The sequence below is a fragment of the Tasmannia lanceolata genome, unplaced genomic scaffold (assembly GCF_043159265.1).
Source record: "Tasmannia lanceolata isolate RefF3 unplaced genomic scaffold, GAP_Taslan_0.1 ptg000012l, whole genome shotgun sequence".
Classification (NCBI taxonomy): Eukaryota; Viridiplantae; Streptophyta; class Magnoliopsida; order Canellales; family Winteraceae; genus Tasmannia; species Tasmannia lanceolata.
In genome coordinates, this window is record NW_027518689.1 from 34,985,009 (window position 1) to 35,001,011 (window position 16,003).

The 16,003-nt window shown below is 36.0% G+C and overlaps 1 long non-coding RNA gene across 6 annotated transcripts; it reads right to left on the reverse strand.

Annotated features, from left to right (window-relative positions):
- Window positions 1-1,588: 1,588 nt before the first annotated feature.
- LOC143887966 (uncharacterized) lies at window positions 1,589-15,223 on the reverse strand. 6 transcript variants are annotated; one of them, XR_013254456.1, is made up of 8 exons: window positions 14,331-15,223; window positions 13,606-13,689; window positions 12,154-12,208; window positions 11,885-11,927; window positions 11,378-11,469; window positions 10,898-11,284; window positions 3,572-4,801; window positions 1,589-2,893 (listed from the first exon to the last, which is right to left on the reverse strand). It is a non-coding gene; the product is annotated as an uncharacterized LOC143887966 (long non-coding RNA). The 6 variants fall into 6 exon arrangements; XR_013254458.1 differs by lacking the exon at window positions 1,589-2,893 and adding an exon at window positions 10,546-10,620 and having other exon boundaries at window positions 3,403-4,801; XR_013254455.1 differs by lacking the exon at window positions 1,589-2,893 and having other exon boundaries at window positions 3,403-3,822; window positions 4,457-4,801; window positions 14,331-15,219.
- Between the last annotated feature and the right edge of the window lie 780 nt (window positions 15,224-16,003).

The following is a 16,003-nucleotide window of genomic DNA, read 5'->3' on the forward strand; positions in this document are numbered from 1 at the left end:
ACTGTTTTTAAACAAAAAACCCGGATTCTAAAATCCGCGTATCCAAACGGCCCCTAAATATATTATTACACCCTAAATCACTACAAGAAAAACGGTAATTAGCGGCATTCTCTTACCGACGTTCCTAAAAAGCGACCCTATCCAAACGGCCCCTCAATATATTGTCCTTGCTTGTAAATTTAGTTGTTATATAATTATAATTTCTAAAGATGGTTTGTTTCAATGCCATTGTAGTTTGAGGTTGTATAGTAAGATCCCTATGTACATGTTACAGGTTGTATCTCCATTTGATGGACAAATTCAAAATAAAGGGATTTTTTTAAGAAAAAAATATTTATCCATATTTACCGACGGTCAGGACCGTCGGTGATTTCAACAATCAAAGTGCAGCCATATCCTATTCAGCGACATTTTGTGATTACCAACGCTCCAAAAACGACGGTAAATATACGTATCCAAAGGCCCATGTGGAATTTAATGACGGTCGTGACCGTCGGTGTAATATTATATACACCAACGGTTTCTTAAAGCGTCAGCGATTATCTTAACAGCAACGTTTGATTTTTATTTTTAACGACGTTCATAAATGCCGGTATAAATTGTATCACTGACGTTTTTCAATAAACGTCGGTACATACATTTAGGCACGGTAGCATCAGTGACGTTCACTAAAAGTGTCGGTGTAAGTTACACGGACATTCATTGGTATATACACCATAACCGTCGGTGAATGTCCCTTTTCTTGTAGTGTCATATGCCCACCCATATCAAACCCATATAATCCGATCAGTTTCTCATATAAACTCTATCCCATGAGTCTTTGAACTTGGAAAGGCTATTGGCACTATTTAGTATATTTTATAGGTTAAAAAATTACTTTATGAAAGTTTTTAAAAGACTAAAATACCCTATGGATAAGATTACTCATGTCATAGATTTGATAGTGATATGAAATCAGAAAAAAAAAAATATAATCAGTAGTAGTATGTGATATAGAGGGATATTGATAGAAGATTAGGCGTTTTCGGGATGATATTAATATCGATTAAATTAGTGAAGAGTTTTAAGGGTGATGGGAACTCCAAGAGTCATAAATAGAAACGTAATTTTTTCCATTTCGGAAATCTCAATGCCAAAACGGGGTATAGAAACAATTTTGCTAAAATCATGGGACATAGTGGAAATTTTCTCTCCAATAAATAGAAACAATTTTGCTAATATACGTGGGATATTGAGTAATAGAAACAATTTTGCTAAAACCGTGGGATATGGTGATATTTTTTCTACAATCCAAATATATCACCTTATAGAGAGAGTTTTACGTGGGGAGAAAAAAAATGCTTTAAAAAGATACAATTTAATGTAAAATTGGATAATATAAAGAGGTTGGAGGTGGAAACAATTTCTGAAACATATGGAGAAAAGGTGAACAGAGAGTATGAAATCCCTGTAACTTGGACTACAATGGGAAGCCTGTATATAGTGCTATAAGATATGTAAAGAAGAAAGAAATTCGCAGCTCATATTCTGAATCATAAGTAAATAGATACACACAGATGTAGAACTGGTGAGAAGAACAATCCGCAGCTAACAAAATTATAGAATGACTAATTTTCATAGTTGTAACACAGAATAATAATAGACACTTTTAGTAATAAAGTTTTTTCCCGCACATACCTGGTAGACAGAGTAAAAAATTCATTCAGCTGACCTTTAGGACATTTCGAAATTATTCCTTCAATGTGATTTGCAGGTAGCACAAATAAGGAAAAAATAACGACCGCAACCACCCCAGATAGAAGCTTGAAGACGGAAAAAACCTTAAATCGTCTTGCAGCCTTAAATCGTCTTAGATAGGAGCTCTAAGGTGGATGTTCGTGTTTCTCTAATTTAAGAAGAAACCTACATACCCCGAATGAACTTTAGGAAATTAAGAAGCAAACCTAAGATGACTCTAGAGGGGTAATAAATTCAAAATAGTGGATACCACCAATCTTTTTTCGCAAGGCTAGGAAAGAAAACCTAAATATCCTTACCATCGGGAAAATAAAAGAAATACAAAAACAACAAAAGCAAAAAAGCAGCAAATGAGAAGAAGAAGAGCAACCTTGCACAATGAGCTCAAAGAGTAGAAACAAATTTCATCCATAAATAGTATTCTATCTTTCCATGAGCTTTGGATTCTAAGCCAATATTGAAAATCCTAATATTACTCCCCATCAATCTCAACATACCTACCAAAAAAAAAACATCCGGAAAAAGCCTTGAAACAGGTGATTTTCTTTCGTAAAAAACAAACGAAACAAATGGGAACTTGGACAGGGTTATGTTGAATGGAACCTGATCAGTTCAATCATGCACTATAACCACTTCAAATCCTGCATCTTTAAGAATCTGGGCGGTAAGTGTGTTTAAGAACAAAGATTCAAATAGTTTAAGTGAAGAAAATAGTAAAGAAGTTATTCGACCAATTAAGTGAAGATAATGAATAAAAAATACAGTTTACAGTAAAATTCATTGCTATACAGTTTTTAGAAATTAGAACTTGCTAAATACAAATGGAAGTGATATATCCATGACAGTGTCATTAGCATGATATAATAGAAATAAAGTGTACTACAAGGTTTAATTTATTTAAATACAGAAGTCAGTTCATACAATCAAATGAGAGTCCCTCATGCGAATCTCAAAATTAGATATAACTTTCTCTGAAAGCGTTTTGTATATTATGAAGAAATAAAAAAAAGTACTACATACTGAACAACACAGAAATATGCAAATTATGTAAATTACTCATATAATGGAACAGAAGCCCATTTCAACTCCAAACCCGAAAAACCAATCACTGGTTTCCAATTCTTGCTCTTCTTTTGAACACTTTACTTGCTTCCAACTGCAAAACCCTTTTCTCAATTATTTAGATTTGACACTTAGTTTTCATAGATTCTGCCAATTTTAATTAATTTCTATTTCACCATTATAATTTAGTAAATAAATGTATATAAATAATCTTGTATCTTTCATTGAGGTTTCGATTCTAAGCCAATATTCAAAATCCTAATTTTACCACCCATCAATCTCAGCTCACCAACCAAAAATAAATCCGGAAAAAGCCCTTTAACTGGTGATGCTCTTCCGTAAAAAACAAACAAAACAAATGGCCACTTGGACAGGTTTATGGCATAAATGATTACATCTTCAGTTGTTGAGTCTGTTGATCCTAAACAATTCCTTTTGTTGGCTGCAAACATTCATAAAAGTCTAATAGTTTGATTAGTTCATTTGAAAATTCTCTCTAATGGATGGTGACCTGATCCCCATACTTTATAAGGGTTTCCTATTCTTAAATCATCTACTAAGTGTACCTGTTTCTGATGTAGGCAAGCATTTAAAAAATACATATTAAATAAAGAACACATAGATATGAGACCCTTAATAAGAAAACATGGTAGCTCATTTTAAAGCAGAGATGGGGAAGGAAAGTAAAATATTAATACAATTAACCTCGGCCAAGAAAGAAGAAAAACAAATTGAAAATAAATTTAAATGATAAACTACAAAAATACAGCACCTCAAATATTTCAAGACAAACTCCAATATCCAAATATTGTGAGGAAGTTTGAATAGAGCATAGAACAATAGTACCATTCTTCTATACCTGCAAATATCATAGAAAGTTTAAATCGGTGATCAAAATAAATAAAACCCAAAAAATATCATTCTTTAGGTTCTAAGAAAAATAACAAAAAAGAAAACTCCAATATCCAAATATTGTGAGGAAGTTTGAATAGAGCATAGACCAATAGTACCATTCTTCTATACCTGCAAATATCATAGAAAGGATTAGATCAGTGATCAAAATAAATAAAACCCAAAAATTTCATTCTTTAGCTTTTAAGCTATGATTTGTGGACACGGACACGAGTGTCGACACGGACACTGAGTGTCGGACACGGCAAACGCCCAAAATTTAGAAATGAGGACACGGCTAAAATCGAAAGTACATATAATCTTGACTTGTGGACATAGATTCGTATGCCGAGTTTCGACACAGATACGAGGTATCTAACATGGAAACCCCTAAAAATCTAGAAATAGTGGCGCACTCATACAAGTACATATATATAAAGTTACTGACACTTCTAGCAGTACACTTTGAAGTGTCTAAAGGAGTGTCGACACATGTGGACACGGGTGTCGTGTCGGACACGACACGACACGTGTGTCAGCAATAAATTCAAAGTGTCGGCCAAATCATAGCTTCTAAGAAAAATAATAAAAAAGGAAACAGTAAGTGGCCAAACTTTGTTTGCCATCCCTCATCTCGTTTTATGGGTCAGAAAAAAAAAAAAACATTGATGTAAAATATCTGAAACTCCATAAAACTCACTATAAAGGGCAAAGGAGAAAAAAATACTTAAAAACCAATGTAAAGGGAGCAATAAAAATAACTTACTTGCAAAAATTGTTATATGTAATATTCATGATTTCCTCTGCGTGTGAGCGTAGAAAGAAGACCGAAGCTGAGTTGCTTGTTGAGAAAAGATGTGTAGCCCATCTTACTGGGGATGGTAATGCCATCGACGATTTTGAGGTCCTAATACACACACACACACAAACACACACATCTATGTATGACTCTTCTCTTATCTAATCTTACATTGGAGAAAAACCCCAACGTAAAAAGCAGTCGACTCAGGCGAGTTTTGTGTCGAGTCAAGGAGTTTTTAAACACTGTTCGTCACAATTAGCCTTCAAAATCACCAATTATTATCTCTTGATCTTTCAATGTCCAGAATACCTAATAAAGAAATCAGCAACGTAAATATTAAAGATAGAAATGTGCAAGATTTACACATCTCTCTAAACAGCAAGCAAAGCTCAAAAAGAGAGAAAATTTAAACATAGAAACTTGCAAATATCTCAAAATGGCAGTCAAGTCTAGTATCTTGGAATTCAAGACTCAAAATAGAAGTGGGCTGAGATTTGCACATCTCTAAATACAATTGTTAAGGATATAATTTTGTATCTTCCTTTATTGTATAGTTCCTAAAAGGCTAATTGTTTATGGCCCTTGCTAAAACCCAATTCAAATGTCAAGTTCAAACTATCCGCACCGAATGGCAGTGAGTTTCTTTCTCACGAAATACAAATGTTCTTTCATAAAGAAGACATTATTCATCAACGCAGCTGTGTGGGGACGCCACAACAAAATGGTGTTGTGGAACGTAAACACCGACACCTTCTAGAAGTTGCTTGGGCTCTACGATTCCAAGCACATCTTCCCTTGCAATTCTAGGGTGAATGTGTCCTTACAGCTACATATTTAATTAATCGCATCCCAACACCGTTGCTAGATAACCGGTCCCCATATGAAATTTTGTTTCAGTCACAACCTCACTATGACCATCTCCACGTTTTTGGTTGTCTGTGTTACGCCTTCAACATACAACATCGTGATAAATTTGACCCACGTGCTTGTTGTTGTATCTTTGTCGGTTACCCATTTTCCAAAAAGGTTACCGGGTCTATGACCATGAGACTCAAACTATCTTCACCAGCAGGGATGTTCGCTTTCATGGGCACATATTTCCTTTTGACAATGCCCAACCGCCAACCGAGAATCCCACTCGCGTACTACCGTTACCGGCACCTGACCATGGCCCTGCACCTCCACCACCAAATCTCAATCCTCCCACCTTTTCACAGGCTGTCAAAGTACCTCAATGGAGAGAGGCGATGACACAAGAGATCTGCGCCCTTGAAGAGAACAACACGTGGAACATTACTTCTTTACCTCCGGGCAAGTATCCCATTGGGTGCAAATGGATATATAAGGTCAAATATAAGGCAGATGGAACCATAGAGCGTTATAAGGCACGACTTGTTGCCAAAGGCTACACTCAAATGGAAGGTCTTGATTATCATGAGACCTTCGCCCTAGTAGCCAAGCTTGTCACCGTTCGATGCCTCCTTGCTCTCGCTGCCACTAAGCAATGGCTGCTTGAGCAACTCGATGTCAATAATGCATTTCTTCATGGTGACCTAGATGAAGAGGTTTATATGAAAATTCCACCCGGATTTCATAAAGAGGGGAAGCATTTGGTTTGCAAAGTCAGTAAGTCATTATACGGCCTCAAACAGGCCTCTCATAGTTGGTTTACCAAGTTCTCTCATGCAGTTCACCAGATAGGTTTTCATCAGTCCAAAGCTGATTATTCTCTCTTCACAAAACATCATGGTAACTCATCCATATTTCTCCTTGTTTATGTCGATGATATCCTAATAACTGGTAATGATGAAACCGCCATAGAAGCTACAAAGGCTTTTCTACAGACCCAATTTCATATTAAAGAGCTTGGTCCATTGAAGTACTTCTTGGGTATCGAGGTTGCAAGATCATCTAAAGGCCTATTTCTTTTTCAAAGAAAATACACTTTAGAGATTCTCAATGACATGGGACTTACTAGAGCTCGAACTATTGCATTTCCCATGGAGCAACACTTAAAGCTCGAAAATTCTGGCGAACTGTTGGAAGATGCATCCATTTATCGGCGTCTCGTTGGAAGGCTAATCTATCTCACCATCACCTGGCCTGACATCGTTTACTCCGTGCACATATTAAGTCAGTTTATGCACCAACCACAGAAGCCTCACATGGACGCCACGCTCCGCCTACTTCGTTATCTTAAGAGCACACCGGGCCAAGGCCTCTTCTTACCCTCGTCTAGCTCTCTACAGCTGACTGCCTATTGTGACTCGGATTGGGCTAGTTGTCCTATGACGAGGAAGTCCACATCAGGATCTTGCATCTTTCTCGGCAAATCACCTATTTCTTGGAAAACGAAAAAGCAAAGCACGCGCTCCCTTTCTTCAGCAGAAGTAGAATATCGTTCCATGGCAAAGGTAACCTGTAAAGTTCAGTGGCTACAATACTTGCTCACTGACCTTGGTATTCCTCAACACCAACCAGTCACCTTACACTGTGACAATCAAGCCGCTCTTCACATTGCTGCTAATCCCGTTTATCATGAACGGACCAAACACATAGAACTTGATTGTCACTTTGTCAGAGAAAAGATTGAAAAAGGTTGATTCAACCAAGTTTTATTCCATCAAGATATCAATTGGCCGACGTTTTCACTAAAGCTTTGGGCAAAGAGAATTTCCAGCGAATTATCACCAAGCTGGGCATGGTGAATCCCCATGCTCCGGCCACCTTGAGGGGGAGTATTAAAGATAGAAATGTGCAACATTTACACATCTCAAAACAGCAAGCAAAGCTCAAAAAGGGAGAAAATTTAAAGATAGAAACTTGCAAATATCTCAAAATGGCAGTCAAGTCTAGTATCTTGGAATTCAAGACTCAAAATAGAAGTGGGCTGAGATTTGCACATCTCTAAATACAGCTGTTATGGATATAATTTTGTATCTTCCTTTATTGTATAGTTCCTAAAAGGCTAATTGCCTAAACCATAGAATTTAGAATGTTTATAAATACAACCTCCCAACCCAAGAATGGTTGTAAGGAGTTTCCCACTTTTCTCCATTATTGCACAACGTTTTCCCATTGTAACAGTAAAAATGAGAGAAATTGAAAGTCAATAAGGCCCTGTTTGAACTGAGAATTTTTTTGGGAAAGCTTGGAAAAGAAAAACTTTTCCAACATTTGCTGGCTATCCAATGTTTGATTAGACATGAAAAAGGTATTTTGAGCCAAAAGCGGATCAAGTTTTATCCAGAGAGACGTTGAATTTATAGTGGCATCCCTCTACATGAAACATAACCATGTCATTTTCTCCTAATTTGAGGAAAAAAAAATTCTTAAGAAAACTTTACCTGGAGAATTGTTTTTTTTCCTGCAATCCAAACAGGGCATTAGAATAATCAAATGCTTCCGATCAAAATCCACCATATGACTGTAGAACTGTCATATATTAATGGTGAGACATCAAATTATCATCTCAGATCATTAAGCATGTAGAACAATGAGATGGGGAAATTTAGAAAAAAAAACTTGGTAACACATCCCAAGCCAAAACCAAAGGCCAAAGCCGAAGAAAGCCTAACAGACCACATCTCAACCTTCATAAAATTTTACAAATAAATGTATCCAGTTGTGGTATTTTATAGCGTGGTTAAAATTTGGTAAGACCATGAAAAATTAAGATGAAATTTTGGTAAAAGATATTGAGGGGCCCACATTTTTGGGGTGATCGAAACCACTCATTTGAAAGGCCCTTAGATGGATATGGTGCCTACAAGAAATCAGGTCCATAGGATCATTCTAACCCTTCCATTTATGGAGGTTAAAAATGGGCAGATTTATGGAGGTTTATACCCATCCATTTCAACCTCCACAAATGGAAGGGTTAGGATGGTCCTATGAAGTTGATTTTTTGGGCACACCCTATCTATGTGAGGGCCTATCATATGAATGCTTTGGATCATCCAAACAAAGTGGTGCCCTTATGTTTTTAAGCGCCACCTCATATAAGCTATATGAGGTGACACCTTAGGAACTCTATTCTCATATATATATATATATATATATATATATATATATATATATATATATATATATATATATATATATATGAGAAAATATTTCCTGCACACTTGTGTAGGTAAGTTACCTATACACTAGCTTAAAATACAGTGGGGGCCCACATTGTTTGGGTGATCCAAACCATTCATTTGAATGGTCCTCACAGAGATAAGGTGTCCACAAAAAATCAGATCCATAGGATCATCCCCAACCCTACGATTTGTGGAGGTAAAATGGACGTGTATAAACCTTCACAAATTAGTCCATTTTTTGCCTCCATAGTTTGAATGGTTGGGATGATCCTATGGATCTGATTTTTTGTGGACACCCTATCTATGTGAGGACCATTCAAATGAATGGTTTGGATCACCCAAACAATGTGGGCCCCCACTGTATTTTAAGCTAGTGTGTAGGTAACTTACCTACACAAGTGTGTAGGAAATGTTTTCTCTCTCTCTCTCTCTCTCTCTATATATATATATATATATATATATATATATATATATATATATGAGGAAAATGATTGTGAGCTTGAAGCTCATATAGCTTATATGAGCTTGAGGGCCCAAACACATGTGGGCCCAAATTGTTAGGAAGATCCAAAGCATTCATTTGAAAGACCTTTACATAGATAGGGTGTGTACAAAGAATCAGCTCCATAGGATCATCCTAACCCGTCCAAAAGTGGAGGGCAAAATGGACAGACACCGTTTGCCACAAATCTGCCCATTTTTGTCCTCAGCTTTTGGAGGGGTTAGGATGATCCAATGGAGCTGATTTTTGGTACACACCCTATCTATGACGGGGCCTTGCAAATGAGTGGTTTGGATCACCACAAAAAATGTGGGACCCATGTGTTTGGGCCCTCAAGCTCATATAAGCTATATGAGCTTCAAGCTCACAATCATTTTCCTCTATATATATATATATATATATATATATATATATATATATATATATATATTTATATTGAATGGGTGCCTTTGTTAAAAAAAGTCAAAAAGAGTGATGCGTAATTCTACAAAAAATTCTCTTATTTTCTCTTCTACTATATATATATATATATATATATATATATATACTAGCAAAAAATCCTGTGCGATGCACAGGCCGACAAAGAATTGTATAGACCACATCATAGGTTGATCTAAACCGCCCATGTGATGGAACACAACATAAATAGGTTGTGCCCCAAAAATCATTTCCATAGGCTGATCCTAGCCCTCCAATCTATAGAGGTTTCCATAATTCCTCTTCAATCGGATGGTTAAGATCACCCTATAGATTTTTCATTAAAAAAGCATAAAGGAGGGGGGTAAGATTGAAATTATGTGGCTTTAATGGGTGCCTTTGTTAAAAAGCATAAAGGAGGGGGTAGGATTGAAAATATGTGGGTTGAATGGGTGCATTTGTTAAAAAAGTCAAAAAAAGTGATGTGTAATTCTCATAGAATTTTAAAAAAATTCAAAAAATTCTCTTCTTTTCTCTTCTACTATATAGTATACTAGTAAAGACCCGCTGTGCGATGCACGGCACGACAAAGAAAAGTAAATGATTCCAAAAATAAATGAGGTAAATAATGGAAATACAGAATTTCTAAAGTATTTGTAAAGAAGTGCAACCCTGGATAAACCAGGCATTTAAATACTATGACAGAGATTAACATGTGAAAGACAACTCATTCCTCAATTATTTCCTCATTAGCAAGAAAATTATCCTCTTCGTAATTAGCAAGAAAAGTCATTGAACTCCATGTATAACGACCATCAACTTCCCACCAACTCAATTAAGACAATTAATTGATTAATTTGGCAAAATATAAAGGATATATTTCTGACTCAATTTAAAAAGGATAGAACTTGCGGTACAAACATTTATAATCGTTGTGTAGTATCAGAGACACAAATGATATACTGAGATGCATATCTACATAAGTATATGTGGCAAGGAAAACAACTACCATGCTCTAAAAAATCTTGGATGGCTCTTTCACTCACCTTTGGTCCAGAACAATGCGAAGTTGTACAGTTAATACATTAACAATGAACCATGCCTCACAAACGGGGTGAACGCTATGCAATAACAGGTTGAAAGCTAATTTAGAGTGAAGAAATAGAGGAGTGTAATATAAAGAGTGTAATCATCAAAATAAGGCAATGTTGTTATCATATCCTTAGATTGAAGAAAGAATTGAAATAAAAACACAGAACTTGTAAAGAAATTTAAACTCTATTTATAAGAAAAAGGGAAAATTAAAGAAGAGTACGCAAAACAGGGCAAATGCAAATCACGGCTATGCAATGAAGTTAATGAAACAATTGCATTTCTCAACAACCCTGCATGGCCTACCCTTTATGACAATGTATCTATTTTTCTGAATCATTCCTGCCTGTTGGGGACATGTCTTTGATGTGCCTGTGTCGACCTTCAACTCAAAGTGATTCTCTTCATCAGACATTCTGTCACTCTCTCTGAGTAAACAATAGGTTGTAGAAGATGAAATCAAAGGACAGTAAAGATTCACATTTTATCAAAACAATGAGGAAAGAAATACATAACTGTCAAGCCCACCAATGTGCTGCCACCTTCTACCAAATACTGCACTGAAGGACTCTTGCTCTGCATGGAGTTGTTGAAGTAATGTGGTTCGTGTCTTTAGTGTTCTAAATAGCATACTCATTCAGCAATAGACTTGAGGTAGGCAACAATGTAAAAAAAAATGTTGATTCTTTTAACCTGGAAGAAGTATGTCCTCAAAATCAAACATAAAAGGAAGTATGCGTAACTTCTTAAATGAAAAATAAAATGACGATGGCCCCCAAAACTTACAGCTTCCACAGTTTCACCCAAGTGGATATTTGTGGATATTTTTGGCATTCTTGATGCTGGTTAGGCTCCATAGGTGGTGAGAATTTTGTCTCCTATAGCATATATAAGGAACCAAAACCATAAATTTCAAAAATCCACACAGCCATATTCAACATTGAAAATTAGAGGAATAAATATAAAATGTGAAGAAAAAGTGTAAAACTAATTATGAAATAGAGAGAAGACAAAATCCCGACCTCAATCTCAGCTGAGATATTGGGATCTGAAGATCCCTTTGATCTAAAATCAATGAAAAGATCCCAAGAAAGCAGCATAAATGTTATCAAATCAGACACAAGTACCCTAGTAATCAGGAACTTCACTAAAATTGAGAAATAAAGTGATCAAAGGCCAATCAACTCGGCCCAAAAATCCAATTTTTTTCCAAATGGGTGTTCTGTTGTTATGAAATGAAAAAAGAAACAAAGAAAATTGGAAGAAGATAAAAGAAAATGGGGAATATTTAACTTCGTTTACTATTGCAGCCTACATCTTCTTGTCCTTGCAAGACCTGAAATGAAGGCCCCTAACTTTAGTTAAATTGAGAAGATGAAGAAATGATCGCAAATATGTGATCCTGAGATGCATAAACAAAAATAAATCATTCATATATATGAGAGAAATTAAAAAAAGTCTTATTAATAAATAAGATCCTGGAATATTTGCAATTTAGTAAGATTATAGATATATGGACGATATAGCAGAGATACGAAGTTCTTCAAAAGATGTAAACTTACATGTATTCAGGCTGGAAATATGGTGTGCTTTGTAAAATAAAAGTGCTTTGGATGCCTAGAAAAGATAACAAAAAAATCAGTCACGTGGTTGCCTCTCTAAGCAAATGGGATGCTTTAATGACCGCAAAACTTGTGTAATGCCCTAAATTGGAAGTAAATGCAGCTACTTGCACTTGTTGTGTTCCACTCATTTCCCATGTTAAATCTAAAATCAATTTCTTCATTAATAACATCATTCAAACTGCCCCAAAGATAGGGCAGCAAGGACACACATTCTCCTTCGGAGCTAGATAAGAACCCAATTGCAGAAGGAAATTCATTGGAGAAGAAAGGAGGACTTGGGCAACAAAGGTCACATTTATTCAGCACATGCAAGCGGTGATTTGGGAGACTAATAAGGAAAGAATGTCATATCTGGAACATGACTTTCGGATGCAAGCCTGGGAGATGAACATATCAGCAATACAATTGGTATATGCAGATGAGATGGACTTGGATGTAGTATGTCATTATGTGTAACCAAACATACTTCCAAATACTAATTAAACGCTGATTTTTGTAAATAATTTTAATATCTTTACCATCTGAAAAAAAAAATTTAACGCGGAAATTTTTATGATGCGAGTGATGAGTGTTGTTCTTTCTATAGTCAGTAGTCATATGCACAAATCCATTCAAAGAACAGAACATGAGGATTTTGACTATTGTGATTATCACTCTTTAAGTTTTTCATATTGACCATAAAATTGCTGTCTCCTGTGGTCTACTACATTGAAGGCAGTGACAATCTGAAAAAAAAAGCAATGCCATAAATGAGATCTTTGAAGGCAAGTAGAAATATCAAACATCTTAAAAAAGAGATACAGGGTATGCAAGGAATGGGTTCTGAAAAGAGGCTCTAAAACTCATGTATCAAATGCAAGCAGAAGGCATTAAGGAGGGCATGATTTAGAGAGAGAAAAGCAATCCCAAAATTTTCATGCATTTTAGACACTGTTTGATTTAGATTTTGAGGATAGAATTTGAGCCCAAAAGAGATCATTTGACTCGAATTACAATTAGGCTCCATTTGTTTTGTTTTTGAGAACCGATTGAGAGTCCAAAACTGATTAATGGGGTTAAAATTGAACGTAATTTTGAGTCCAATAATCAGTGATGGAAATACAACCGGTTCTCAAAAACCAAAACAAACAGGGCCTTAGTTAAATAATCAGGGCCAAAGTGATGTAGATCCAGTCTACTTCAGCTACCTTATCCAGAATAAAAGAATTCACATTTGAAATACAAACAGAACATAAATTGCCTTACTATATATCAAAAATGAAAATTTTCCTCAAATTAATTACTCGAGTAAAGTATGTATAACTTAAAGGCATCAAAGTGTTGGTAGCAAGGAGAGAAACTGACTACAGTCCAGAAATCCTAAATGCATGGGTAATAAGAAGCACATACCAGCCTCCATGATAAACTGCCAGAGAGATCAAACCCATGAATCCCAACACAACCTCCACCATAAAACTGATGTATCCTACTCGCCTGCAGCTCACATCCAAAAAAACAAATGAAACTCGTAAAGAAATATGTATAATTTCATAAAGAAAAAAAACCTTATAAAAAAACCAACTGCTAATAGAGAACTATGTATAATTTCATAAAGAAAAAAACTCATAAAAAAACCAACTGCTAATAAAGAACTATGTATAATTTCATAAAGAAAAAAACTCATAAAAAAACCAACTGCAACAATAGCCCAACATACACAGGGAAAAGAATCTAAATAAAAGATCATCGGCACCAACTAATATCAGTTTTCAAATCCTCCAAAATAATAAGAAACACGAAAAAAACTTTACGCCAAAAGCTTAACAAAACAAAGCCTAAAGAACCAATATCAGTTTCATGTAAGGGCAAGAATTTTATAAGGATTAAACAGGTAGAGCAGAATAGAACTCTAATTAGAAGATGCAAGGAAAGAACTCCCTAAGTGCATATATAAAGCTATTGTGAACATGATACCCAATATGTGGACAACTAAAGCCATGCCAATGGGTGAGTGCCTTCATCGACATCAAGAAATGTGCTGGCATTCCGATAATCCGGCATTCCGATAATCCACTGAGTGATATTATGGACAAAATAAGATCACTAATGGATAAAATGGTTTTAGGGTCAAATACCTTGAGCTATCATAAGAATACTACTTTGAAGGGGAGCTTTCCTTTTATGCAGAAATCACCTTTTGCTGTTAGTTTTCCTACATCAAAATAATCTGCAAGAGGTTGTTGTTAATCTTCCTATATCAATGACAATTATATAGACAACATAAAGCATATGGTTGAGGGCATAATATGTCCAATCTTAATAGAGAACATACTCTCCTAGAAAACAGAGTAAATCGTATTATGCAAGAATGCACATTTCATTCCAAAACATTCTTAATCAAAATATGTATAATCTCATATTTAATTAAGCACTATGAGCAGGAAAAAAAAATTCTCAGAAATGAACTAATTTGTCAAATCAATTTTGTGGAAAGGAAAGAGCAGAAGAGGAACAAAATCCCTATATAGCTGGTTCAGAGAAAGCCTCGAAAGATTCATCTATTTCTAGATGTGCTTTAGACAAAAAAATGAAGATGTAGAAAGCCCTTATCTATTTACATGAGAAGAAGATGGAGAAAAACCCTAATCTATGTGTTGTTCAGAAGACGAAGAAAATTCCTAATTTATCTACAGAGGAAGAAGATAAATTAAAATTCAAATCTATCTGTTGCGGACGGGAAAAGGAGAGATCGGATGGGAAAGATTGAAGAGGGTCAGAGCAGAAAACCATAGAAAAATATCTTGAAAGAGAGGGCGGAATGGGAGAGCGACGTAGAGACGTGGGAGAGGCACGTGGAAGACAGCGAGGTTGATATACGTCGAAGAGAGATCCTTGATGGAGTGGAGAGACTTTCAGAGAGAGAGAGAGAGAGAGAGAGAGAGAGAGAGAGAGAGAGAGAGAGTATCTATGTCTCTCTCTGAAGCTGCAGGAAACCGTCGAATGGAAGAGGAAAAATCCCAATTTTCCAGTAACGTGTAGAAAATCCAAAAAATCCTTATAGTATGTATGTCTTCTGCTTTATGGTATACAAAAATATCTCCCATGCTAAAGAAGGAAATTAGAATTTGTTGGAGGGTTCAACCGGAAAGAAGTAAAAAAAAAGCAGCTGGGAGAGAAAGGGATGACGACACATGGCGAGGAACAGTAAAAATCCTGCCAGCTTATAGTAGTATATATATATATATATATATATATATATGAGTTAAGTGAAGCTATACATACGTGTAGCCAAGCTCGCTACACCCACGCGCCTCTTTAATGAAAAATAGACCTCATCCGTCGGATTAAACATCGCTGGACCGTTGGATTAAAAAACCCAAGCGCTCTAAAAAAAATACCCTCGACGAGAAAACCTTTGCGCGCCTCTCTCTGTCTCTCTTCACAAGGATTTGGGCATGCATCTCTCTCTCTCTCTCTCTCTCTCTCTCTCTCTCTCTCTCTCTCTCTCTCTCTCTGAAGAAAAAGAAGAAGAAGCCTCCGACGAGTTCTCTGAAACCCTCTTCTTCTTTGGAGTCGATCTCCCTCGCTCCTCCGCGCGCGAGTTCTCTAAAAAACCCAAGCGCTCTGAAAAAACAATTTGGGCGTCTCTCTCTGAAAATAGAAAAATGATTTGGGCGTCTCTCTCTGTCTTTTTCTCCGACGAGAAAACCACGCTAAATCAATTTGGGCGTCTTCTCCTCCAAGTTTATCCGACGACAAAACCACTGTAAATCTTCTCAATCTCTTCTCCTTTTATTTTTCTTTGTTT